Genomic DNA, 25,744 nt, shown 5'->3' with positions numbered 1-25,744 from the left:
TAATAATATAAGAAAGCATATTTTTCTCTGGGTGATAGACTGGAGTAGCTTATTTTAATTCTTCCATAACCGAAGAACAATTGATTTGTCAATTTTATCTATTAGAGCCACAGGTAGGCTTACATTAACACTGCAATGAAGTTACTGTGAAAATTCCCCAGTTGCCACACTCCGGCGCCTGCTCGGGTACACAGAGGGAGAATTTAGCGTGGCCAATTCACCTAACCAGCATGTCTTTCAGACTGTGGGAGGAAACCCGAGCCCCCCGGAGGAAACCCACGCAGACACGGGGAGAACGTGCAAACTCCACACAGACAGTGACCCGAGGCCGGAATTGAACCAGGGTCCCTGGCGTTGTGAGGCAGCAATACTAACTACTGTGCCACCGTGCTGCCCCTTGCAAATTTGGAATTGGTAACAATTACATTCACTTGGAGGAGGAGGAGGAGATCTGAATAAAATCAAGAATAGGCAAAAATGGAACTTCCAAAAGGGAACGTTACCTCAGTAACTTTTCCCTTTTCGTTAGGTTATGGGGTTGAAGAGACAGTTCAACATTACAGCCTATCAACCATCAATCAACTTTATATGGACACTTCTGGTAAATTCAGGAAGCTTGTCAGTGTAAATGCTGATTCTTAGACATGCCTTAAAGCAGTGTATGATTTATGGTGGTACGCTGGCCCATATCATTATTGAAATGCTACAACAGCTGTATGAAAGCCATTTCCTGACTAGGCCATCACTGCTGACAGAATTCATACCATAGGACCTCATAACTCAACCTCAGTGTCTGCAATTGCAGACACTTTAGCTGGAGGTACAATGAGCTACAGGAGTGACCCCTTAAATTGAGTTTAGTTTGCTTATTCAATTTCCATAGAGTACCCTTTGGTTTATAATTACTTTCGGAGATTGAGGTTTGATTAGAATTTTTCTTGCACGTTTGGCGAGGAGGTGGAAAACTTACTTCCTCCAATGCCTTGTATGGAGCACAAAGGGGAATGTGTGGATGGGATGTGAATGTGACTGCTGTGTCTCTGCTCTATGTCGCCGCCAGTCAGCCTCCTCCGAGCTCCGTAACAAGTAAGCAGCTCCCCTCTCCAACTGCTCAAGTATCTAGTATTTTGTTTTAAATTGCACTGACAAATCGTCAAATGCCACTGCAAAGTTGTCTTGCAGGCACGGTGTTCATTCCTACCCGCAGTTTACCACAGTGCCAAAAGTCCTAGTGGCTTGGGGAGGCTCAAGAAATGGGAAGGTCACCCAACTTGATCAATGTGGATAACTTAAATGCCATTGCATATTTTGTCACGACCATTTTGAAATGTCTATAATGTGTTTTTGTCTGTATTGAAGTCTCTGCAACATGATCTACGTGGAAAACTTGAATGTTATTGCACTTTGAAATGGCCATTTCAAAATGTTTATACTGTTTTTCAGATATTTTATGAATAAAATATATTTTCACAAAAAAACAAATCAGGAAGGAACCCAGTGTCCAATGCAGGTAAATTGTATGAAACTCCACAGGTTAAACTCCAACAGTATATGATTGTGGCCCTTGAACTTGGCTTTTGTTAGCCTGGGTCCACATTCAGGTTTAGTTAAGTGTAGCCATTTCCCTGTGACAAAATTTATTTATTTATTAGTCCCAAGTAGATTTACATTAACACTGCAATGAAGTACTGTGAAAATCCCCTAGTCGCCACACTCCGGCGCCTGTTTGGGTACACTGAGGGAGAATTTAGCACGGCTAATGCACCCAACAACACGTCTTTCAGACTGTGGGAGGAAACCGGAGCACCCGGAGGAAACCCACACAGTCAGGGGGAGAATGTGCAGACTCTGCACAGATAGTGACCCAAGCTGGGAATCGAACCCAAGTCCCTGGCACTGAGAGGCAGCAATGCTAACCACTGCGCCACTGTGCCGCCCTGAAAGAGAATATCCACTGTATAAGCGGTGAAATCTTTGCAACTGATAACTGTTTTATCCTCTTCTGGACTCACTTGCATGGATACTCCCATTCATAAGCACCTGAATATCATAAATAAACTCCCAGTAAAAACATCAGTCCTTAATCGCGACAAGAGCTCAGTTAGTTGCCCAAATTTTACTCGGAGGTTCAAAAATGACGTTTAAAAAATGGCCAGAAAATGCTTTTGCCAATATAGCTGAACCAGTGATTGTCTGGGGACTCCCTAACTATAGAGGATACCAGAACAGACCCTAATTCTGTGCCGTCTAACCTCCCACTTAACCAATTTCCAATAAGTTATTGAGATAGATCAGTGAGGCAAATGAACTTGCCAGGAACTGAACAAAACCTTCCTCCACTGACTGCAGACGCACATTTGTGTTCATTACGATTCATCTAAATGACTGATGATGCTGTTTATCTTTTCCCACGCAGGTTGTTCACACATTGAGGTGTGCACATTTGCCTCTTTATTGAAAAGGGTGGTTGATATTTAAGGGAATGCTAACAATATACGGCCAGTCCGCCTGCCTCGGCTTTAAGCATAACACATGGTATCTGTGTTTTGGTTATAGGAGTCGCCGGTGACAAAAACCATTCCAGTCAAGCAAGGCTCCATATTGGGAATGGAATCTCCGTACCCTTTCATGTTTGCTGTTTCTAAGAGGACATGTCACCAATTTGAATAGAAACAGCAATCAGAGGAAGTCCCACTGTGTTACGATGTGGGTGCTTAGTTCCACATACCCCTATGCAAATGTTGCTTGTGAAGATCGGCTTCACTTGGTGAGTTGGGTCACTTGAATTGCCTTGTCAAGGTCGTGCCTTCTATTGTGTTTATTTTACCTGAGTTTTCTCCCCCCCTCCCCCCACACCCCTCCCCACCACCGTGTTGACTTTCTCACCGGGGATGTTGGCAATGCTTGTTCTTGCAGTGACTTAGCCCAACCTCCTTTAATCATATCTGCACCAGTCATTGTCTGGGGAACTCCCTAACTGCAGAGGATACGGCACGGTGGCACAGTGGCTAGCACTGCTGCCTCACAGTGCCAGGGACCTGGGTTCGATTCCCGGCTTCGATCACTGTCTGTGCAGAGTCTGCACATTCTCCCCATGTCTGTGTGGGTTTCCTCCAGTTTCTTTCCACAGTCCAAAGATGTGTGGGTTAGGTGGATTGGCCATGCTGAATTGCCCCTTAGCGTCGGGGGAACTAGCTAGGATAAATGCATGGGGTTGTTGGGATAGGGTCTTGGTGGGTTTGTGGTCAGTGCAGACTTGATGGGCTGAATGGCCTCCTTCTGCACTGTAGGATTCTATGATACCTGGACAGAACCTAATTCTGTGCCAGCTAGCATCCCCTCTTATGCATTTCCATTAGTACTTACTGGATGCAGGCTGATTTCCCTTTTTAAACCCAGCAGCATAGTGGTATCAATGAATTTATCAAGATTGATATAATCATGGGCAATGGTGAGATTTACTCTCTCAGGTAGATGGCCCAGTGATATTATCGCTAGACTATTAATCCAGAAACTCAGCTAATGTTCCGGGTTCAAATCCTGCCACTGTGGATGATGGAATTTGAATTCAACAAAAAAATTCTGAAATTAAGAATCTACTAATGACCATGAAACTATTGTCGATTGTCATAACAAGTCCACCTGGGGCACTACTGTCCTTTAGGGAAGAAAATCTGCTGTCCTTACCTGGTCTGGCCTACGTGTGACTCCAGAGCCACAGCAATGTGGTTGACTCTCAACTTCCCTCTGAACAAAGGCAACAAGATACGTGCAATAAATGCTGGCCCAGCCAGCGACACCCATGTCCCAAGAATGAATAAAATTCTTTTTCCTTCAATGAACATCACTAAAAACAGACCATTGAGACATCTCGTTGCTGTTTGTGGGATCTTGCTGTGCACAAATTGACTGCCGACATTCCCATGTTACAACAGCAACTAAGAAATACTCAAAAGGCTATCAACCTTTGGCAATGTATTACGATATAAACACACGTTTATTTATTTCTATACATAGAATCCCAGACACTTACTCTGCTAATCCCCATAATTTTGGCATCTTTGGACACTAAGGGCCAATCTAGCATGGTCAATCCACCCCACCCGCACATCATTGGACTGTGAGAGGAAACCGGAGCACCCGGAGGAAACCCACGCAGACACGGGGAGAAGGTGCAAACTCCACACAGCCACCCAAGGTCAGAAGCAAACTCGGATCCTGGGCGCTGTGAGGCGGCAGGGCTAACCACTAACTAGTGCTAACCTGGGCCATTGTGCCTTCTCAGGGATGGGGAATTAAATATTGACCTTGCCATTGGGTATCCCCAGAATGAATAAAAGAATGTTTTCCTCAACATCAGAAGAAGCTCCATACAGGAAAGTACTGGCAAATTCCTTAAGGGATGGGCTAAGAAATGTAGTCAGCAATCAGTGTCAGAAAGTCACAGTCTCAAGGATTCTGTACCGTGCACAAATGTTAGAAGCATGGCAAATTTGGCAATGGGTTCAAATTTGGGTTTTTAGTACCCTGCAAGTTAGCACCTATACAGCCAAGGCCAATGCTGTCAATATTGGAGGCACAACAACTTATATTTATATAGTGCCTTTAAATGTAATGAAACGGCCCAAGGCATTTCACAGCAGCATTATAAAACAGAATACAGCGCTGAACCACACAAGGAGATACAAGGTCAGGCAACGAAAAGTTTGGTCAAAAAGGTAGGTTTAAAGATTGTCTTTAAGAGAGACAGGAAGAGAGAAGTGGGGAGGTGTAAAATAAAATAAAGTTTATTTGTTAGTCACAAATAGGCTTACATTCACACTGTAATGAAGTTACTGTGAAAATCCCCTAGTCGCCACACTCCGGCGCCTGTATGGGTACACTGAGGGAGAATTTAGCATGACCAACTCACCAAACCAGCACGTCTTTCGGACTGCGGGAGGAAACCGGCGAACCCGGAGGGAACCCACGCAGACACAGGGAGAACGTGCAAACTCCACACAGACAGTGACCCAAGCTAGGAATCGAACCCGGGTCCCTGGCGCTGTGAGGCAGCAGTGCTCACCACCAAGTAAAGTTTATTTATTAGTCACATTCACATTCATTGGCTTACATTCACACTGCAATGAAGTTACTGTGAAAATCCCCTGTTCAGATACACTGAGGGAGAATTTAGCATGGCCAATCTACCTGACCCTGTGAAGGAATTCCAGAGTTTAGGGCCTAGGTACCTGAAGGTGTTGAAGTGGAAACTTTCCTGCTTCTTGACTGTGACACAGCTTCACAAAAGTATGGCCACCAATTCTGGGGACGCTCAAAAGGAACACAGATATCTCAAAGGAGTGTGGGGATGGAGGAAGTTAGAGGTAGGGAGGGGAGAGTTCCTGAAGCAATTTGAAAACACGGCTGAGAATTTTAAAATCAAAGTGTTGCTTGACTGAGAGCTGGCGTAGGTCAGCGAGCACAGGGGTGAGGGGTGAACAGGACTCGGGGGCGAATTAAGACACGGGCAGCAGATGGAAATTTATGGGCAGTTCCATAAAATCTACACCTGGCTGAATGGGGGTAAGTGGACAATCCATTTCAATGGCTTCAGCTAGTTAAAACCATCAATAAAACAGTTCAATCCATCAATAAAAACAAACCAAGAATGAAAAACAAATTGAACGACAACTGGCTTCCACGAGATTTGCGAGGTTGTAAACTGGGAAATAAAAGTATAGGGTGGCACGACTGCATTTAGTACTGATCAGTCTGAAGGGAGTCTCGACGGCCTCTTGTCTGCCTTTGTATTCCCGGTGTCGAGTTTCCATAAACAGACTTTGCCACATTGTTCTAATTCCACAGTCAAGAAGTGATGATGCAGAACATGAGCACATAGAAGGACAAATAGCAGTAATGGCTGTCTAAATTTACAGATGGGATTCTATTGAGCAGAAGTGGTTCTGTCTGGCAAATCTCTTGCGGTATTTATCTCATAAGGAAGGAGAAGCACTTGGACATAGACACTGGAAGACGAGCCGAGGAATCTTTCGAATGTTGAAATCCTTTACCTGCTCTCAAATTCTAAGTTTGCAAAAGGAAGTAGTGTATTTACATAATGTTGTTCACAGCTACTTTCTCAAAGCGCTTTCCAGTTGATGAACTCCTGTCACGGTTACAATGTAGGAAACATGGCAGCCAATTTGCTCACATCAAGCGAACAGCAATGTGATAATGATCAGGGAATCAGCTTTTGAGGGACAAGTATTGACCTGGGGAAATTCCCTGTTCTTCTCCAAAATGGTGCCATGGGATCTTTTGCAGAAAGTTTAACACCTCATCCAAAAGACAGTACCTCCCAACAGAGCAGCACTCCCCCACTACTGCATTGGGCAACAGCCTCAATGTTTGGCCGAATTCTGCAGTGGGACTCAATCCTGGAACCTGGTAACTCAGGAGGTGAGACCATTACCAACGGAGCCATGGCAGATACATACTGCTTGCTCTCAATAGGGGTGGCACAGTGGTTAGCACTGCTGCCTCACAGCACCAGGGACCTGGGTTCAATTCTGGCCTCGGGTCACTGTCTGCGTGGAGTTTGTACATTCTCCCCGTATCTGCGGTGTTTCCTCCGGGTGCTCCGGTTTCCTCCCACACTCCAAAGATGTGCGGGTTGGGTTGATTTGCCATGCTAAATTGACCTTAGTGTCAGGGGATTAGCAGGGTAAATACATGAGGTTACGGGAATAGGGCCTGGGTGGGATTGTGGTTGGTGCAGACTCAATGGGCCGAATGGCCTCCTTCTGCGCTGCAGAGATTCTATGATTCTAATTGGTTAACTCTGCTGACCCTGGATGTCAGTTGACATTTATGAGACTGGTATAGCTCTTTCCTGAGCACTTTTGCAGACAATGTGCCTCTTATCCCTGAGTGAACCAGTTTCCACAATGAGAACAAGTCAGACCAGTTGTCACTATAGGAAAAACACATCAATTTTCAACTTTAGTAAAAGCAAATTACTGCGGCGTCTGAAACAAAAACACAAAATGATGGAAAATCTCAGCAGGTCTGACAACATCCATGGAGAGCGAATAGAACCAATGTTTCGAGTCAGGATGACTCTTCATCAGAGCTGCTTCACATCTAGACTCAAAACGTTGGCTCTGTTCCCTCTCCACAGATGCTGTCAGACCTGCTGAGATTTTGCAGCATTTTCTGTTTGAAATTTCTTATTAACTGTCAAAGAGACTTCTTTCTTATTATGATCACAAAGGAGTGGTGAAAGGAACATTTAAGAGAAATGTCAAGAAGAATTTCTTCACACAAAGAGAGATCAAGGCCTGGAATGGTTTTCCTGCCAGGGTAGTGGAGACAAAGACCCTAGACTCAGTCACAGAATCCCCACAGCGTAGAAAGAGGCCATTCAGCCCATCGAGCCTGCACTGACAACAATCCCACCCATGCCCTATCCCCATAACCCCTGCTAATCTCCTTGATATAAAAGGGCAATTTAGCATGGCCAATCAATTTAACCCGTACATCTTTGGACTGTGGGAGGAAACCGGAGCACTCAGAGGAAACCCACACAGGCACGGGGAGACATGCAAACTCCACACAGACAGTGACCCGAGGCTGGAATTGAACCCGGGTCCCTAGCGCTGTGAAACAGCAGTGCTAACTACTGTGCCACCATGCCGCTGGACTCACTTCAGACAATTACATATGAGGGCGGGATGTATTTTAAAAAATTTACAATGGACGAGCTAAGAGGGAATGGTCTACCACAGTGATGATTTTTGCTTGCATGAAAGAATTAAGGCTTTGAAAATCCTGCAGACCTGAACTGAAGCTGATCTTTAACAGCAGTACATGTGCATTCATCCCAACAAGCAGAAGAATAGAATTGCCAGTAGCACTGGTGTGTACCACATCAGAGAGATTTCTTATAGAAGATCCCACAGTGCAATCTAAAAGTTCAAACCTTTCACTCAAACAATGGTTCACCATCAAAGTCTTCAGGATTATGGCTGGGAGATTAAAGCATCCGCATCATGTGACTGTGGAGATCCTTATCAAAACCTTGGAGTACCGTCACTGAACACTGTTACCACAGGAAATTCGTAGGCAGCCTACACTTAATCCACTTTATTACTCTGGAAGCATTGGCTTGGTGATCTTGGTGGCACGAGGTGACATGGTGGCACAGTGGTTAGCACTGCTGCTTCACAGCGCCAGGGACCTGGGTTCAATTCCGGCCTCGGGTCACAGTCTGTGTGGAGTTTCAGCACATTCTCCCCGTGTTTGCATGGGTTTCCTCCGGGTGCTCTGCTTTCCTCCCACGCTCCAAAGATGTGCGGGTTAGGTTGATTGGCCATGCTAAATTGACCCAAGTGTCAGGGGGATTAGCAGGGTAAATATGGAGGGTTGCGGGAATAGGGCTTGGGTGGGATTGTGGTCGGTGTGGACTCGATGGGCTGAATGACCTCCTTCTGCACTGTGGGGATTCTATGATTTAGATATCTGATGTCTTTTAAGAGTACGGACATAGGAAAGAAGATCATCACAATTCGATTTTCCTACTTTTGTTCTTTGTGATCTGAATTCAGTCCAGTGAAGTGATGAGCTTTCATTAACCTGAATCAGAATTAGGCCGGAACAGCTGATCTACGAAAGGAATGTTTCTTTGAACAGAATGTTTGTCAGAGGACAACAATGACAACTTGCATTTATATAGCACCTTTAAATGTAGTAAAATGTTGCAAAGCACATCAGGTGGATTGTTAGCACGCAAAATCTGAAACCGAGGGCGGGATTTCCCAGCCCTTCCCACTGGGGGATCTTACAGTCCTGCTGAAGTTGACCCCTGCTTTTGGAGAATGGACAAGCCATGCCATTTGCCATCAAATTTGGCGGGTCCAGAAGATCTCACCGGTGGCCACTGGCAAGCCACATCCACCATGGGGAAGGCTGGACAATTTTGACCTGAGTCAGGCAATGAAATATTAGAGCAGATGAACCATTACCAAAGAGGTCAAGAAGTGTCCTAAAGGAGGAGGGTTGAGTGATAGACAGACGGAGAGGTCCAGGGACGGAATTCCTAAACATGTAGTCCAGGCTGATGGGCGCCAATGGTGGGGCAATTAAAATTGGGATGTGCAAGAGGCCAGAATTGGAAAAGTGCAAATAAGGGGTGGGATTTTCTGCTCCTCCCAAGGCATGTTTTGTGGAGGTGTAGCAGCCCACCATTGGCCGGACCTTCCAGTCCCACCACTGTCATTTCTCATTGTTCGCACCCTCTGCTGTCCGGAGACCCGTGGCAGGGGGTGGGGAGAGGTCACCATCGGGTGGGATCGGAAGATCCCGCTGGAGGGAACAACCAGAGAATCCTGTCCAGTATCTCAAGAGGGTTGTAGGACTTGAGAAGGTCCCAGGGATAGGGAGAGATGAAATCATGGAGGGATTTGAAAATGAGGGTGAGAATTGTAAAATTGCGACATTGTGGACAAGCCTCTCCCGAACCCCCCCTCTCTCCTGCTCCAAAATGCTATACTCCTCGAGGAAGCCATGTTGATCCATTTTCATTATATTTGATCAGCTCTACTTAGGGAAGCCTTAGAAATGAGAAAGAAACTAAATTCTGAAAAAATGCATCGGAAATGTAAGGATAGCTTTGGAAACTGGGCGGAGGTGAAAGGTTAATGTTCACCTATTTTTCTCTAACAAATTCTAATCTGTTGTGTTTTCCCAGTTTTATCTCAATGAGTCAAGTTTTCAAAAAAAATTCACTAGTTCTTATTTTCAGGTGATTGATGAAGTACTTGTATTTATTCACTTATTGCAGAACAGAATACCTCTTCACTTTTATTTTCAATAGGGTTACATTCCAACAGGGACTATACTTATAAAGGCACGGTGGCACAATGGTTAGCACTGCTGCCTCACAGTGCCAGGGACCCGGGTTTGATTCTCGGCGTGGGTCGCTGTGTGGAGTTTGCATGTTCTCCCTGTGTCTGCGTGGGTTTGCTCTGGTTTCCTCCCGCAGTCCAAAAGACTTGCTGGTTAGGTGCATTGGCCATGCTAAATTCTTCCTCATCATACTCAAACAGGTGCCAGAGTGTGGTGATTAGGGGGATTTTCACGGTAGCTTCATTGCAGTGTGAATGTAAGCCTACTTGTGACACGAATAAATATTTTTTTAAAGAAATACTTCACCGGCTTTGGGATATCCGGAGAATGTGGAAGCCTCTATACAAACAGGAGTTCCTCCTCTTTTTCCCCTGTGGCATTGCTTCTGGACTGAGTAAGGGGAATCCGGACAGGGTAGAGAATAAGCAGCGGGTAAGGGCCAATAGGCTTCAGGACAGGAAGATTTGGATGGTGAACGGCATTGGGGAACAGAAGGAAGTGAGGTCAGGATGAGCACGGACTAGTCGTGTGTAAGGACACAGGCAGCAGGACAACAGAACAAAGAGCAGATAGAGAACAGGCAGTCAGTAGAATGGAAAGGAGCAGGGAAGTGCAACAGATGCATGGAGAAAAATGGAGGAGAGACAATTCATTGACGGGAGGCCAGTTAATGCCTCAGGTCCAGACCAGAAAGTTCCTCCCTCTACTGGCATTGGAGAGGCTGCATTAAAGTAGTGACATCCATACCCATTCCTTGCAACTTCACCAGGTAAGGGCTCATTTAGAGACAAAGATCATAGAGGTTCACAGCACGGAAACAGGCCCATCGGCCCAACTTGTTCATGCCGCCCCTTTTTTTAACCACTAAGCTAGTCCCAATTGCCCGCGTTTGGTCCATATCCCTCTATACCTATCTTACCCATGTAACTGTCTAAATGCTTTTTAAAAGGCAAAATTGTACCCGCCTCTACTACTATCTCTGGCAGCTTGTTCCAGACACTCACCACCCTCGGTGAAAGAATTGCCCTTCTAGACCCTTTTGTATCTCTCCCCTCTCACCTTAAACTTATGCCCTCTAGTTTTAGACTCCCCTACCTTTGGGAAAAGATATTGACTATCTAGATCTATTGATCTGTGCCCCTCACCTTTTTATAGACTTCTATAAGATCACCCCTAAGCCTCCTATGCTCCAGAGAAAAAAGTTCAAGTCCACCCAGCCTCTCCTTAGAACTCAAACCATCAAGTCCCGGTAGCATCCTAGTAAATCTTTTCTGCACTCTTTCTAGTTTAATAATATCCTTTCTATAATAGGGTGACCAGAACTGTACACAGTATTCCAAGTGTGGCCTTGCCAATGTCTTGTACAACTTCAAAAAGATGTCCCAACTCCTGTATTCAATGTTCTGACCAATGAAACCAAGCATGCTGAATGCCTTCTTCACCACTCTGTCCACCTGTGACTCCACTTTCAAGGAGCTATGAATCTGTACCCCTAGATTTCTTTGTTCTATAACTCTTCCCAACACCCTACCATTAACTGAATGAATCCTGCCCTGGTTCGATCACCCAAAATGCATCACCTTTCATTTATCTAAATTAAACTCCATCTGCCATTCGTCAGCCTACTGGTCCAATTGATCAAGATCCCGTTGCAATCCTAGATAACCTTCTTCACTGTCCACTATGTCACCAATCTTGGTGTCATCTGCAAACTTACTAACCATACCTACTAAATTCTCATCCAAATCATTAATATAAATGACAAACAACAGTGGACCCAGCACTGATCCCTGAGGCACACCGCTGGTCACAGGCCTCCAGTTTGAAAACAACCCTCGACAACCACCCGCTGACTTCTGTCATCCAGCCAATTTTGTATCTATTTGGCTACCTCACACTATGATCCCGTGAGTTTTAATCTTATGCAACAACCTACCATGTGGTACCTTGTCAAAGCCCTTGCTAAAGTCCATGTAGACAACATCAACTGCACTGCCCTCATCTACCTTCTTGGTTACCCCTTCAAAAAAACTCAATCAAATTTGTGAGACATGATTTTCCACTCACAAAGATATGCTGACTGTCCTTAATCAGTCCTTGCATCTCTAAATGCCTGTAGATCCTGTCTCTCAGAATACCTTCTAACAACTTATCCACTACAGATGTGAGGCTCACCGGCCTGTAGTTCCCAGGCTTTCCCCTGCAGCCCTTCTTAAACAAAGACACAGCATTTGCCACCCTCCAATCTTCAGGCACCTCACCTGTGACTATTGATATGGATATAATTGTGTTGATGTGTGTGAAAGCAAAAGGAATAACATTACAGAAGCCCTGAGCCAGGGTGCTTGAGCCAATTTAGAAGCAGTGATATACCATAGAACCTCTTTTTGGTGTCTTGTGGCCGTGGAAATCTGCTGGGCAGCTGTTCTGACCAAGATGTTCTACATGCTCTGACATTACCTCCCACACTGTGTTACACAGATGCTAGCTGTGAACTTCTGACACCATAATATAACACAGGGGAAGAGATTTATCCCCCACTGTCTACACATGATATTTGATCCTGAATCATAGTCATTTTGAAAACAAGACCTTTGCTAAACTAGGCCTTTGCATTCTAGAGCCTGGACTTGTCAGCTTAGGGCAACAATTTCTCCGAAACCTGGGAAGAAATGTTTGGTAAAAAAACAGAAAGTGCTGGACATACTCCGTCGGACCGGCAGCATTGAGGGAGAGAGAAACAAAGTTAATGTTTTGAGTCCAATATGTGTTCTTCATCAGAAAATGCTTTTATATTGTAATTAAAGTTGATAGTTGAAGTTGACACTCGTCTGAGGGTGACCGTCCAAGAACAGGACATGTTAAGGAATTTGGGGTCTTAGCTCTAGCAAGTGGCCTGGGGAACTCCTGAGAAAACAGCCCAGCCGCATGAAATACAGAGCTCCACAGAGCTAGGGTAGATGATCACTGACCAACCAGTTCTCACAATATAAAAACAAAGTATAAAGCAAATATATAAAGCTCTGAACAAGAATTCATATTTGACTCAAAATATTAGCTTTCATTCTCTCTTCCCCCAATGCTGCCAAAGAGTTTGCCCAGTACTTTGTGTTGTTTTAACCAACCATCTCTTCCCAGGTTTAGGAAACATTCTTGGCCTAGGCCGACAGGCTCAGGGATCTAGAATGCACAGGCCTAGATTCAGGATCAAGTATCACATGTCTGGACAGTGCGGATAATTTCTTCTCCTATGGTGTCAGAGTTCACAACTAGCCTTGCTAGATAATAAGAACTTTGGAAGTCCAAAGATGTGCGGGTTTAGGCCAAGCTAAATTGACCCTGGTATCAGGGGATTAGCAGGGTAAATATGTGAGGTTACGAGAATAGGGCCTGGGTGGGATTGTGGTTGGTACACACTCGATGGGCTGAATGGCCTCTTTCTGCACTGTAGGGATGCTATCATTCTATGGTTCTAAGTGGCACGAATTGCCAGAGCCACCTTCTTCTATACTGCCTGAATTATCCTCACCTGGGATCTCCCACCTGGGATACCAAAGATCACGCCTTTACCTCTAATTACCTCCGCCAAACGGCTTGGGTCACTAGAGCCACCCTGGATGCAACTCCTCCTCCTGTCACTCTCATCCTCTTTCTGCTCTATCATTTCCCCCCTCTCACATGCATTTTTGATCAGCTGGACATGGAAACGACACGACTGCTAGAACAAAACTCTTTTAACCGCTCTCCCTTCTTTGCTATTTTCCCAGGAGTTCCCCAGGCCACCTGCCGGAGTGAGGGCCCCAAATTCCTTAACGTGTCCTGCTCTTGGAAGGTCACCCCCCCCCCCCCCCAGATGAGTGGCAACCTCAACTATCAACTTTAATAAGCTTATTTGTCAGGTCTGCTGTTTCTCTATGTGCTGACTGAAGGATAGAGTGTGCAGTGCTCCAATGCCTCTCATTCTTCTACAAACAACTGGCTTTACTGGGTGTCTCTAGTTGGAGTTTGGCAGCTTCCTGATTCTTAATTGTACCAGGACAATTTCCACTTTGTTCACTAGAGAACACCATGGAGTTTTAAATCAAGGAAGATTAATATCGTGATGATTGGATTTTAATCATTTAATAACCTACAACTGTAATCATTTACAGCTAATTAAATCACTGGCAAAAATCTGATTGTTTTTTAAGGCAAACCTTCTCAGCTAAGGTCATTTTCCAGAAATGTTTTTATCTCTTTTTTAAAAAACATATTTCCTGAAGTTGCTGACCCCGTATATTTCCACCACCACTGACAACCTTTGGCACCTTGTCATTTTTAATCTTTTTTTTATTAGTGTCACAAGTCGGCTTACATTAACACTGCAATGAAGTTACTGTGAAAATCCCCTAGTTGCCACACTCCGGCACCTGTGCGGGTACACCGAGGGAGAATTTAGCATGGCCAATGCACCTAACCAGCACGTCTTTCAGACTTGTGGGAGGAAACCAGAGCATCCGGAGGAAACCCATGCAGACATGGGGAGAACGCGCAGACTATCACAGACAGTGACCCAAACCGGGAATCGAACCCGGGTCCCTGGCGCTGTGAGTAACCATGCCTGGTTTCCCTTGAGCAGATGGTGGTGAGCTGTCTTCTTGAACTGCTATACATCCGCAGTGCTGTTCGGGAGGCAGTTCCAGGATTTTGCCCCAGCACAATGCCGGACAGAATAAAACTTCACAAAACACGGCAGATGGCTTTTCCTGACTATTGGCTCTGGCCAAAATGATCACGCATCCAAAAGGGACAGATCTCAGATTGTACCATTGGTAAAATTAATGACTAAAAATAGATGATAGATCCTCATGATTTGTGATTAAATTTGCGACTGTTGTTGTGCAGCCTCTCCCGGTCAATGACACTCTTATGTTCCAGCAGCAGAGGCCTACTTGTCAAGGGCCAATGATCTGCACATCCTACCAATTAATGCACTGAGTTGGTTCATTGTGAAGTGTGTTATACACTGTGACTCAAGACAACATCATGAGATTCACATGCTGATGAATGTCAATGTCAATTTTTCAGCTCACTGCATCCAATTCTCCCTATCCCGTTCCCATTCATTGTAATCATGGGGGCAATTCCACAAGTGCAAAAATAATTCAGCGTTTCATTTTGCTACCATTGTTCTCTAGATTTGTCGGAAGTCTGTTGAGAAAATGAAGCCGAGGTCATCTATATACAGGAGTCAGTTTGACTTCACTGCCCTGTAATGCAAACACACCAGGAGACACTGCCAAGGGGCACAAACTGCTCCAGTGTCGTTGGATGGTTGCCAGGCTTATCTTTTGTTTAAACTGTCTCCCCCCTCTCCCTTTGTCTCATTCGATTACAGTTATTCTTGTTAACACTTGGCACCTGATCATCACTGCTCAATGTACCCCATAACCTTTTGATCTGGGGCGGCACGATGGCACAGTGGTTAGCACTGCTGCTTCACAGCGTTAGGTACCCGGGTTCGATTCTCGGCTTGGGTCACTGTCCACGCAGAGTTTGCACGTTCTCCCCGTGTCTGCATGGGTTTCCTCTGGGTGTTCTGGTTTCCTCCCACATTCTGAAAGACGTGCTGGTTAGGTGCATTGACCTGAACAGGTGCTGGAGTGTGGCGACTAGGGGAATTTCACAGTAACTTCATTGCAGTCATAGAGGTTTACAGCATGGAAGCAGTTCCTTTGGCCCAACTTGTCCATTCTGCCCCTTTTTTTTCAATCCCTAAGCTAGTCCCAATTGCCTGCATTTGGCCCATATCCCTCTATACCCATCTTACCCATGTAACTGTCTAAATGCTTTTTAAAAGAAAAAATTGTATCTGCCTCTACTACTACCTCTGGAAGCTTGTTCCAGACACTCACCACCCTCTGTGTGAAAAAAATGCCCCTCTGGACCCTTTTGTATCTCTCCCCTTAAACTTATGCTCTTTAGTTTTAGACTCCCCTACCTTTGGGAAAAGATATTGATTATCTAGCTGATGTATGCCCCTCAATATTTTATAGACCTCTATGAGATCACCACTAAGCCTCCTACTTTCCAGTCTATCCAGCCTCTCCTTATAACTCAAACCATCAAGTCCCGGTAGCATCCTAGTAAATCTTTTCTGCACTCTTTCTAGTTTAATAATATCCTTTCTATAATAGGGTGACCAGAACTATACACAATATTCCAAGTGTGGCCTTACCAATGTTTTGTACAACTTGAACAAGACATCCCAATTCCTATATTCAACGTTCTGACCAATGGAACCAAGCATGCCGAATGTCTTCTTCACCACCCTGTCCACCTGTGACTCCACTTTCAAGGAGCTATGAACCTGTACCCCTCGATCTCTTTGTTCTATAACTCTCCCCAAGGCCCGACCATTAACTGAATAAGTCCTGCCCTGGCTCGATCTACCAAAATGCATCTCCTTGCATTTATCTAAATTAAACTCCATCTGCCATTCGTCAGCCCACTGGCCCAATTGATTGCAATCCTAGATAACCTTCTTCGCTGTCCACCATGCCACTATAGTGTTAATGTAAGCCTTACTTGTGACTAATAAATACACTTTTAACTTTAAGAATATCACACGTTAAGTATGAAAGGCCCCGAATGCTGGTTGAATGGATAGCTGGCAGGTCGATAATGTAGTAAAACTGGACTGAATTTGACAGCAGACCAAGATGGAACAAAGCCATTTCTGGAAATGCGGAATGTTTTATGATTCAGAGTACAATGAAGGTGAAGAAAATGTCAGCACTGATTGTCTTGCAGTTTCTCACAAGGAAAGATATTGAGTGAAGACGTTAAACTGTTTCCCATTACAGCCAGTGGTCGACTGCATGCAGCATTTTAGATTGAGTGTGTTGACTAATATTGACCGACTGTAACCTCATATTGAAAATCAAACAAGAGTTGTTTAGTCAAGACCAGTGTTTTGGCACAGACTGAATTCCAATGAGTTCAGAGGATATCAACAGCTCCTATTCTGCAGCAACATAATGGGATGAATTTTACATGTCCCTGGTCGGTGGGTTTCCTGTTTGGCGCAGGGAATGGGGGCATGTAGAATAGGACAGGCACCCACCTCATCACCTTCCTGCCCACCCGAGCTTAGCCCCAGAATGTGCTGGACAAGCTGGCTGTCAATCTGCCTTATTTGAAATAAATAATTAAGGTTCTATTAGGCTCATTATCAAACCAATTTACAATGACAATATGCTACTCACGCCATGAACTGTTTGGCGTGGACAGCCGGGCGGGAGTGGGCAACTCCATCTTAAGGGTTAGAAGGAAAGGGGTTGCTGACACTCTGTTGCAGAGAGCACTGTTATCGGAAAAATAACTTGGCCAGGGTTGCGGGAAGAAGGTGGGAAAGTGAAACTTGGGTAAACCGTTCATTTGGAGAGCTGGTGCAGACACAATGGGCCGAATGGCTCCTCTGTTCTGAAAAGTCTGTGTTTCTGATGTTGTCTGAGCTGCTGCCTTCAGGGGGAGATGTTAAACTGACCCCAACATTATCATTTCACCATTTGGTGGAAGAGTAGAGTGTCAATACTAATATTTCTCCTTCACTAGAAACAGACAAGCTGCTTATTTATCTCACAGTATGTGTTCCTGGTCCATTTGCCCACATAAGCACAGTCATTGAACTCCAGAGATAATTCACTAGAGGCAATTCTGATTTTGGCAATAATGCAAAATGTGCACCATTGATTCAAGGTTAGGGTCAGGTTAGCTCAGTTGACTGGACAGCTGGTTAGTGGTACAGAGTGACATCAACAGTATGGGTTCAAAGCCCGTACCAGTTGAGATTATTCATGAAGGCCCCACCTCCTCAACCTTACCCTTCGCCCGAGGTGGGATGACCTTCAGGTTAAAATCACCACCAGTTAGCTCTCCCCGTCAAAAGGGAGAGTATCCCTGGGACTATGGCTACTTTGCTTTACATACACAATTACCCTAATTTGTATGCAAGATAGAGTCACTTTTTTTTCCATTCATTCATGGGCCTCACTGTCCAGCCAGCATTCATTGCCCATCCTGAATTGCCCTTGAAACTGAATAGCTTGCGAGGCCATTTCAGAGGAGAATTGAGAGTCTACCACATTGCTGTGGCTCTGGAGTCAGGTGTAGGCCAGACCAGGTAAGGACGGCAGATTTTCTCGCTAAAAGGATATTGGTGAACCAGATGAGCTTTTCTGACAATCGGCAATAGTTTCACGGTCATCAGTAGATTCTTAATTCCAGATTTTTAAAATTGAATTCAAATTCCACCAGCTGCCATGGCGGGATTCGAACTTGGGTCCCCAGAACATTAGATGAGTTTCTGGATCAATAGTCAAGCGATAATACCACTCGGCCATCACCTCCCTTTTGGCATGATAAATGCCAATTTTATAACAGCTTTACTTCCAGCCAGGAGATTAGCGATTAACTGGTATCAAGGTTGGATTTGAAAAGCTGGTAGAAAATACTAAGGGAAGTAAAGAGTTTCACAGATTTGTGATCTTGGGAAAGAATTAGAACAGAGTACAACAGACTGTGTGCCAGATTTTGCCTTGAAGACTGAAAATAGGGAGGAGGGCGAAGGCTAGAACACTTGTCATTCAGCTGAAAAAAATAAAGCTTTCTTTTACACTTTAAGGCTGGAATGTTCCCTGTAAAAAGAGCATTAAATACTACCAACAGCGATATTTGTAGCTCACTTTAATATATGCGCGGATTCATTTTCTAATGATTTGGGAATACGGCCTTAAATAGACTGTAAGAAGCATCTCATTAAAGGGCTGATACTGCCCAGGGGGTGAGTGGGGAGACGGTGTTATTATGGTAAGGGTTTCAGATGGCCTAAGGTGTTCCAATAAGGTCTGGGGTTTGGATTAGTGGAATCAGAGCAGTCAGAATGCAAATCCAGCCCAATCCCAGAGTTATTAATAATTCCCCTTGCAGAGTTATGGGTCCATCTACATAAAAACCCTTTCACATTAATGACACAAAAGAGGAACAGATCACAATGAAGCTCATTTGACTTTTGATGTCCCGGATTGTTACTTAAAAGTATATCCCTGCAATAAAAAAAAATCCACATGGGTCTTGGCTCAGATTCAGCCCGACACAAAGTAATAAAAATACAGACCACATGAAAGCAGCCAAAAGAGGTGACAGGAAGCACAATATTACCTTTGGCTTTCATTTTGGAAATGTGTGACTAATTTTACCCATTACTTTCTAAATCTCCTTCGGAACTCCTAGCCAACAATTACAAACTGTGAAACATTCACAAAAGCGATAGTTTATGTGTCAGGTTATGGATAGACCTACAGTGGAATACATTTCCATCACGGCATGTTGATCCCATGCTCGCCTGCCCGGCACATACAGGCGATATAAAACAGGAAACTGCTACCCAGGGAGACATTTCTGCTCTTTAGCCTCTCGCGTGAATCAAAATATTTTCAACTGAATGTAGGCAAGTTAATGGGCCATCCATTGTAGAACATTAAATAGATGTATTGCTGGAGGGAGGGAGGAGGTTGGAGGCAATGGCACGACTCAATCCTTGGTCCAAGAATAAGCTCACATTACTGTAACTCTATCACTGCCAGCTATGGCTCAGTTAATGGCGGGACCTTTGGCTATGAGTTGGAAGATAATGGGTTCAGACTCCCACTCCAGAGGCTCAGGCACAAAATTGCAGGGCTGACACTCCAATGCAGGACTCAGGGAGTGCTGCATTGTCTGAGGTGCCAAGAATGTTAAACTCAGGCCTTTTCAGCTTCTTGGGTAGAAAATTCCAAGTTTCAAAAGAGAGCAGGGAAGTTTTCCATAGTGTCCAATAGGCAGCATTTATCCCCAAAACAGATGATCACATTGCTGTCCATAGAGGTTTGCTGAGCGTACACTGACCAGGCTGTTTCCTTCAGCACAATAATGGCTATAGTATGCTTGGATATAAGAGTGCTTTGGGATGTCCCAAATGCAGACTCCTTCTTTCTTTTCACCCTCTTCCCTCCCATGCCCCCAAATGCTGCTCTTTATGGATGAACCTTGACAGCCGAGTGCTTGCGGCTTTCCAATGATGGTACAGCTGAGTTTGGATGAGCCCCTTGCCCGGTGTCCACATGAGCTCACCTTCCAGCTGGGGTTGGAGAAGGGGATTTAATTTTCCCTCTCACTAACCAGGAAGATTGAAGGTGAATGCACTGCCACCTCTGCCATGCCACACCCTCCTCCAACGCTACACCAGCCCCCCACCGCCATGTCACACCCCCCCCACCTCCACTACACCAACCCCCCACTGCCGCACCACCCCCTACCTCCAAAACGCCACCCCCCCACCACTGCATCACACCCCCCACTGTGGCCACTATGCCATCCCCCCATCACCAACCCCCCACTGCTGAGATTGGGATACCCATGGAAGGCTTGAGGCTGATAAGTGGAAAGTAATATTTGCGCCACACAAGTGCCAGGAAATGACCATCTCCAACAAGAGAGAATCTAACCATTTTCTCTTGACGTTCAAGGGCATTCCCATCGCCAGTAATCCCCCACCATCAACATCCTGGGGTCTACCATCAACAGGAAACTGAACTGGACCAACCTCATAAATACTGCAAGAACAGGTCAGAAGCTGGGGATTCTGTGGCAAATAGCTCACCACCTGATTCTCCAAAGCTTGTCCATCATCTGAAAGGCACAAGTCAGGAGTGTGATGGAATATTGTCCACTTGCCTGGATGAGCGCAGCTCCAACAACACTCAGAAATCTCAACACCATCCAAAACAAAATAGCCTGCTTTATTGGCACTCCATCCACCTCCTTATCCATTCCACTTCCTGCACTACCAGCGCACAGTGGCAGCAGCGTGTACCATCTACACGATGCACTACAGCAACTCACCAAGGCTCCTTCGACAGCACCTTCCATCTACCACCTAGAAAAACCAAAACAGCAGATGCATGGAAACAGCAGATGCACGGGAACATCACCATGCACAGGTTTTCCTCCAAGCTATGCACCATCTTGATTTATTGTTGTTCCTTCTCTGTCACCAGATCAACATGCTGAATTTCCTCCCGAACAGCGCTCCCTAACCCACACCACAAAGACTGCAAAGGTTCAAGGAGGTGGCTCACCACCACCTTGTCTTAGCTATGACGCTCACATCCAGGAATGAATAAAAAGACCAGGATCTGTACTCAGGACTTTCCTGAGCAGTATGCTTGAGGTTGCTTATGTTGTGCCAGACCAGGTAGTGTTGTGAAAGAAATTAGGATTACAGCTGGACTGGGAGAATTAGAGTCCAGAATGAGAGACTTTGAGAAATCTGAACCTTGAATGTTATGTTTAAGGGTGGCAAGGCGGCACAGTGGTTAGCTCTGCTGCCTCACAGCACCAGGGACCCGGGTTCAATCCCAGCCTCAGGTCACTGTGTGCGCGTAGTTTGCACATTCTCCCCGTGTCTACGTGGGTTTCCTCCGGGTGCTCCGGTTTCCTCCCATAGTACAAAGATGTGCAGGTTAGGTGGAATGGCCATGCTAAATTGCCCCTTAGTGTCCCAAGATGTGTAGGTAAGGGGTTATGGGGGAAATCGGACGGTCGGGGGTGTATGGGCCTGGGGAAAGTGCTGAGTCAGTGCAGACCTGATGGGCCTGATGGGAAGCGACTTCTCCATTGGTTATGCAAAGATGGACAACTGACATCTGATGGAAGCAAAGATTAGGTGGTGCACTCACTGGGCTGTGCTCACTGTTGCCTGGTTTGCCAAAGCCAATTTCTCTACTAATGCACAGTGGCAATGTTCCCTCTAATTTCTCTTTGCTGTGTGCATCCCGTTTATTGCACTGCATGGCATATTCAGATTGTTGCACACACATGCACACATCTCAAAGAAGAAATGTTGGTTGCGTGCAGCCTGTGTGTTACATTCAAGATCACTGCTCAGCTCTGCACCCAAGCATCTTAGAAGAGTCTTAATGCAGTGCTGCACAACATAGGGGGAGTACAGACCCTTGCACTGATTATAGCCACTCCATGGTCAATTTCTTAAAACTAGCTCTATTCCTCATAGCTGCACCAATGCCAGAATGATGAACATCACAGAACAATGTTAATATGTGTAACTTAGAAAGAAATTGAATTTATCGTTCAAAGGGTCTCTCCTGTTGGCTCAGCACATATTGAGTGATGCAAAGGGAAAAAGTTCTGGGATTCCGATCTTTATCCAGCGAATCCACTGCCCCAACAATCCTTCTCTCCCTCTCAAAACCCCCCGCCCTCCCACTTCCATGCAGTATGCCAAGTGCTTTTATCAGGAGCAGTCACATAGCCTGACAAGTCTTGTCGCCAACGCTTAAGAGAGGCTGAACTGGGGACCGAGGTGAATTACAGAAGGGAGACTGGTGCCTGTGAGATTGTTCCCCAGCAGGAGTTCCAGGGGAAAGAGGAGAGAAAACTGATAAAAAAAAAGAAAGAAAAAAATAAACACGAAAGTGAATGGAAATTTCTGTTACATTGAGCAAAGGGTGTTTACAGAATTTCTTTGTTAGCCAAAGCTCTGTAAAGAGCGAGTCAAATTGGGGGTACATCAGAAGGCATTACATCAAGAAAACAACCAGCTTACTACAAGAAAGCAACGTGATATCTTTGACCAGCTGAGAAACATTCACCTGCTTATACCAATAGCTGCAGCCAGCAATCACAAGCTGTGTCAAATGAAATGGATGAACCAAAGGAATGAAAACAGTGAAACAGTGGGAATTAAGTGAAATCTCTGTGTACCAGAGAGGGATTTTTCAGAGATTGTTCAAAATGAGCATTTTGCATTCATTGTGGTGAGCATGAGGTTATCAGTCGTGAGAAGTCTTTGTGCATTCACGTTGCAACCCAGTGAGAATATCAAACGCTGCCAGATCCACGTTTAAATGCAGATGGAGTCTCTTACTATCCTGCCCAGTTAAGTGTTCGCAGGTTATGTATAGCACATTAAGTGGAGTTCTGTGGCTCAAAACATTAACTCTATTTTTCTCTCCAAAGATGCTGCCAGATATGCTGAGTATTTCCAGCTTTCTCGGTTTTGATTTGTTACGTTGAATGGTAAAGCTCCCTCTTCATTGCGCTACTAGGTGCCTTCCTACCCCAGAGGCATCAAAGATCCAGATTCACTCTGCCTCATACCTAGTGGGTAAAAGTATTTAACGCAAGCTATAGCAAAATATGTGAGAAATGCAACATATTTTGGCATAGTATCTAGTTAATAAAGACTCACGACAGTACTGGCCACTCACTGAAGAACTTTCCAGATCTGAAATCTTTAAGAATGTGGACCGATTGTGTATATAGAAACTCCTGGAAATCCAGAGACTCCCTCATCCCAGATGTGAAGGGAAAGAATCTCAGCTTTGACATGTGTTAAATTATACAGAATTTTCCACAGGTGGCAATACATTTCAATCATTCTCGTAAAAGCGGAATATGTTTCTAGCCTTTTGTGGACCTACTCTGGCTTAACCATCTACCAGTAACCATGAAAAGTGACACTAAACTCAACATCTTAGAGACTGTCATTATCATTTACAAAACCTCTTGGGCATGGAATTATGTAACTATTCTGCAGTTAACCCACCATCAGTTAAACCACACTGGATCAATATCCTGGACAGGTCTTGACATATTAGCTCAGTCTTTCCACTCCCCGCATGCACCCAGCACTTAATTGCCCCATATTTTTCCCAGTAACTTTCAATTTCCTACCCTTCTCATCCTTAGCCCTCCTGGGATTGTGGCATACATTGGCTGAAAGTGAGACGCGAGTGTAGTTTGTACAGGTTTCCCTACCCTTTACTGTACTGTGACATGGAGAACCACATGAGAATGGAAGAAGGGGGGGTAACAACATCTAATTGCCCCCTTTGTTCCCCATGGGAAAGTGCCTGGTCTCAATGACCTGGCTGCCCTGGATGACAAAGCTTAGATTAAGACCTCACCGTGTCTTAGGATGTATGTATTGGCATCTTTGCCCAACCCTCGAATGGGCTCGACAGCAATATCCTGTGGCAGGCAATGTGCTGTGAAGCAACTTTTTCTGTTGCCAGCCCTCGACTGAATGCAACGCACTTCCACTTGAACCGAGAGCTGACAGCAGATCCAAACACACAATCTGTTTCTGGTAATCGTTACCATGGAACAGTTATAGAAATAACCACAACTGGAACCATTTAACTGAGGGGCCAGATCAAAGGAGTGAAATTCTGCTGATTATAAACGAGGGAATCGGATCCAATCAGACAAACTCAAGAACTCTATTAGCTTTTTTTAAAAAAAATAAAAAGCTTTTCTAAATTAACAAAACCAAGCTGTAAGTGGAATTATAAGCCCCATTAAAGTTATTTTAAAACTGTGCTGTAAAGTCATTATAAATAGAAGTGCACCAACATTTTGAACGATAACTTATAAGAAGAATTAAGAGTGACAGACTTACCCTGAGACACTGTGCAGAATTACTTCAAGTTCTTTGGCAGGCTCAGAAATGTTCTTTTCTGCTGCTTCTTGCTTTAAATTTAATCTGCCTCTCCCCCCCCCGCCTCACCAAAGCTTTTGTCCTCTTGTGTCTTGTCCAGCTTTAGGAGGGGGTCACCTTTTCTTCCTCTCTCGTGCAGAGAGCAGCTCTTTTATTTTAGCCCGGCTGCATTCTCTCCACAGAGACTTGTACTGAATGAAGGGCGAGCAGCTTAGTGCGGGGACGAGGGGTGGGTGTGGGGGGGGGGGGGGGGGAGTGATGAGGTTAAAGCCAACTGATTACAGGCTGTCTGCACAGGAAGGAGTGATATACATCCAGTCTTCACTGCCTCTTCAGCGGGGCCGGCCAATGCCAGTGGAGCTTATCAGCTGGGTGGAAGGAGCACACATATTGAAAGAGGAGAGGCTGTTTGCTGGAGGGGCTTTTAACTCCTCGAAGGCCACGCTATTATTTTGTACCACAAACAGGTTATTTGGACTGGGCGCAAAGGCAGTAATGTTATAGCATTAGGGCTCGAAAGAGTGGTCCAATTTTAGCTTGGCACGAAAATAAAATCTACATTTTAAATATAGAATGATCCAGATTTGCAGGGGTTTAATTAGTAAAAATGGGTTCAAGTCACATCAGATGCACCATAGCCTGTTGGGGTGTAGTTGTTCACAGTAATTCATAACATAAGAACTAGGAGCAGGAGTAGGCCATCTGGCCCCTCGAGCCTGCTCTGCATTCAATGAGATCATGGCTGATCTTTTCGTGGACTCAGCTCCACTTACCCACCCGCTCCCTTAATTCCTTTACTGTTCAAAAATTTATCTATCCTTGCCTTAAAAACATTCAATGAGGTAGCCTCAACTGTTTCGTTGGGCAGTGAATTCCACAGATTCACAACCCTTTGTGAGAAGAAGTTCCTCCTCAACTCAGTCCTAAATCTACTCCCCCTTATTTTGAGGCCATGCCCCTTAGTTCTAGTTTCACCCGCCAGTGGAAACAATCTCCCTGCTTCTATCTTGTCTATTCCCTTCATAATCTTATATGTTTCTATATGATCTCCCCTCATTCTTCTGAATTCCAACGAGTATAGCCCCAGTCTATTCAGTCTCTCCTCATAAGCAAATCCTCTCAACTCCGGAATTCCTAATGTTGGATGTTTCCATACAGGCCAGTAGGCAGTTGGATGCGACTGAAAGAAAGATTCCATCAGCCTGTTCTCACACACCTCTTATGTTGCAATTTATAGAAATAAAGAAGAAAGTTCTTCCATTTATCTGGTGTCTTTTGCAACCTTAGCACTTCCCAAAGCGCTTTTTACAGCCA

At 44.9% G+C, this 25,744-nt stretch overlaps 1 protein-coding gene across 1 annotated transcript in view; it reads right to left on the bottom strand.

Moving 5' to 3' along the window:
- The window catches only part of LOC144511817 (prickle-like protein 1), a 142,865-nt gene extending 118,417 nt beyond the window's left edge, over window positions 1-24,448 (bottom strand). The window contains exon 1 of the mRNA XM_078242168.1: window positions 24,392-24,448. The gene's annotated coding sequence lies outside the window, so the exon portion shown is untranslated. The remainder of the gene's footprint in view (window positions 1-24,391) is intronic.
- Window positions 24,449-25,744: the final 1,296 nt, after the last annotated feature.

This window comes from Mustelus asterias, chromosome 25, assembly GCF_964213995.1.
Source record: "Mustelus asterias chromosome 25, sMusAst1.hap1.1, whole genome shotgun sequence".
NCBI lineage: Eukaryota > Metazoa > Chordata > Chondrichthyes > Carcharhiniformes > Triakidae > Mustelus > Mustelus asterias.
Note: the sequence above shows the minus strand (reverse complement) of the source record. Positions and strands in the feature narration are given on the sequence as shown.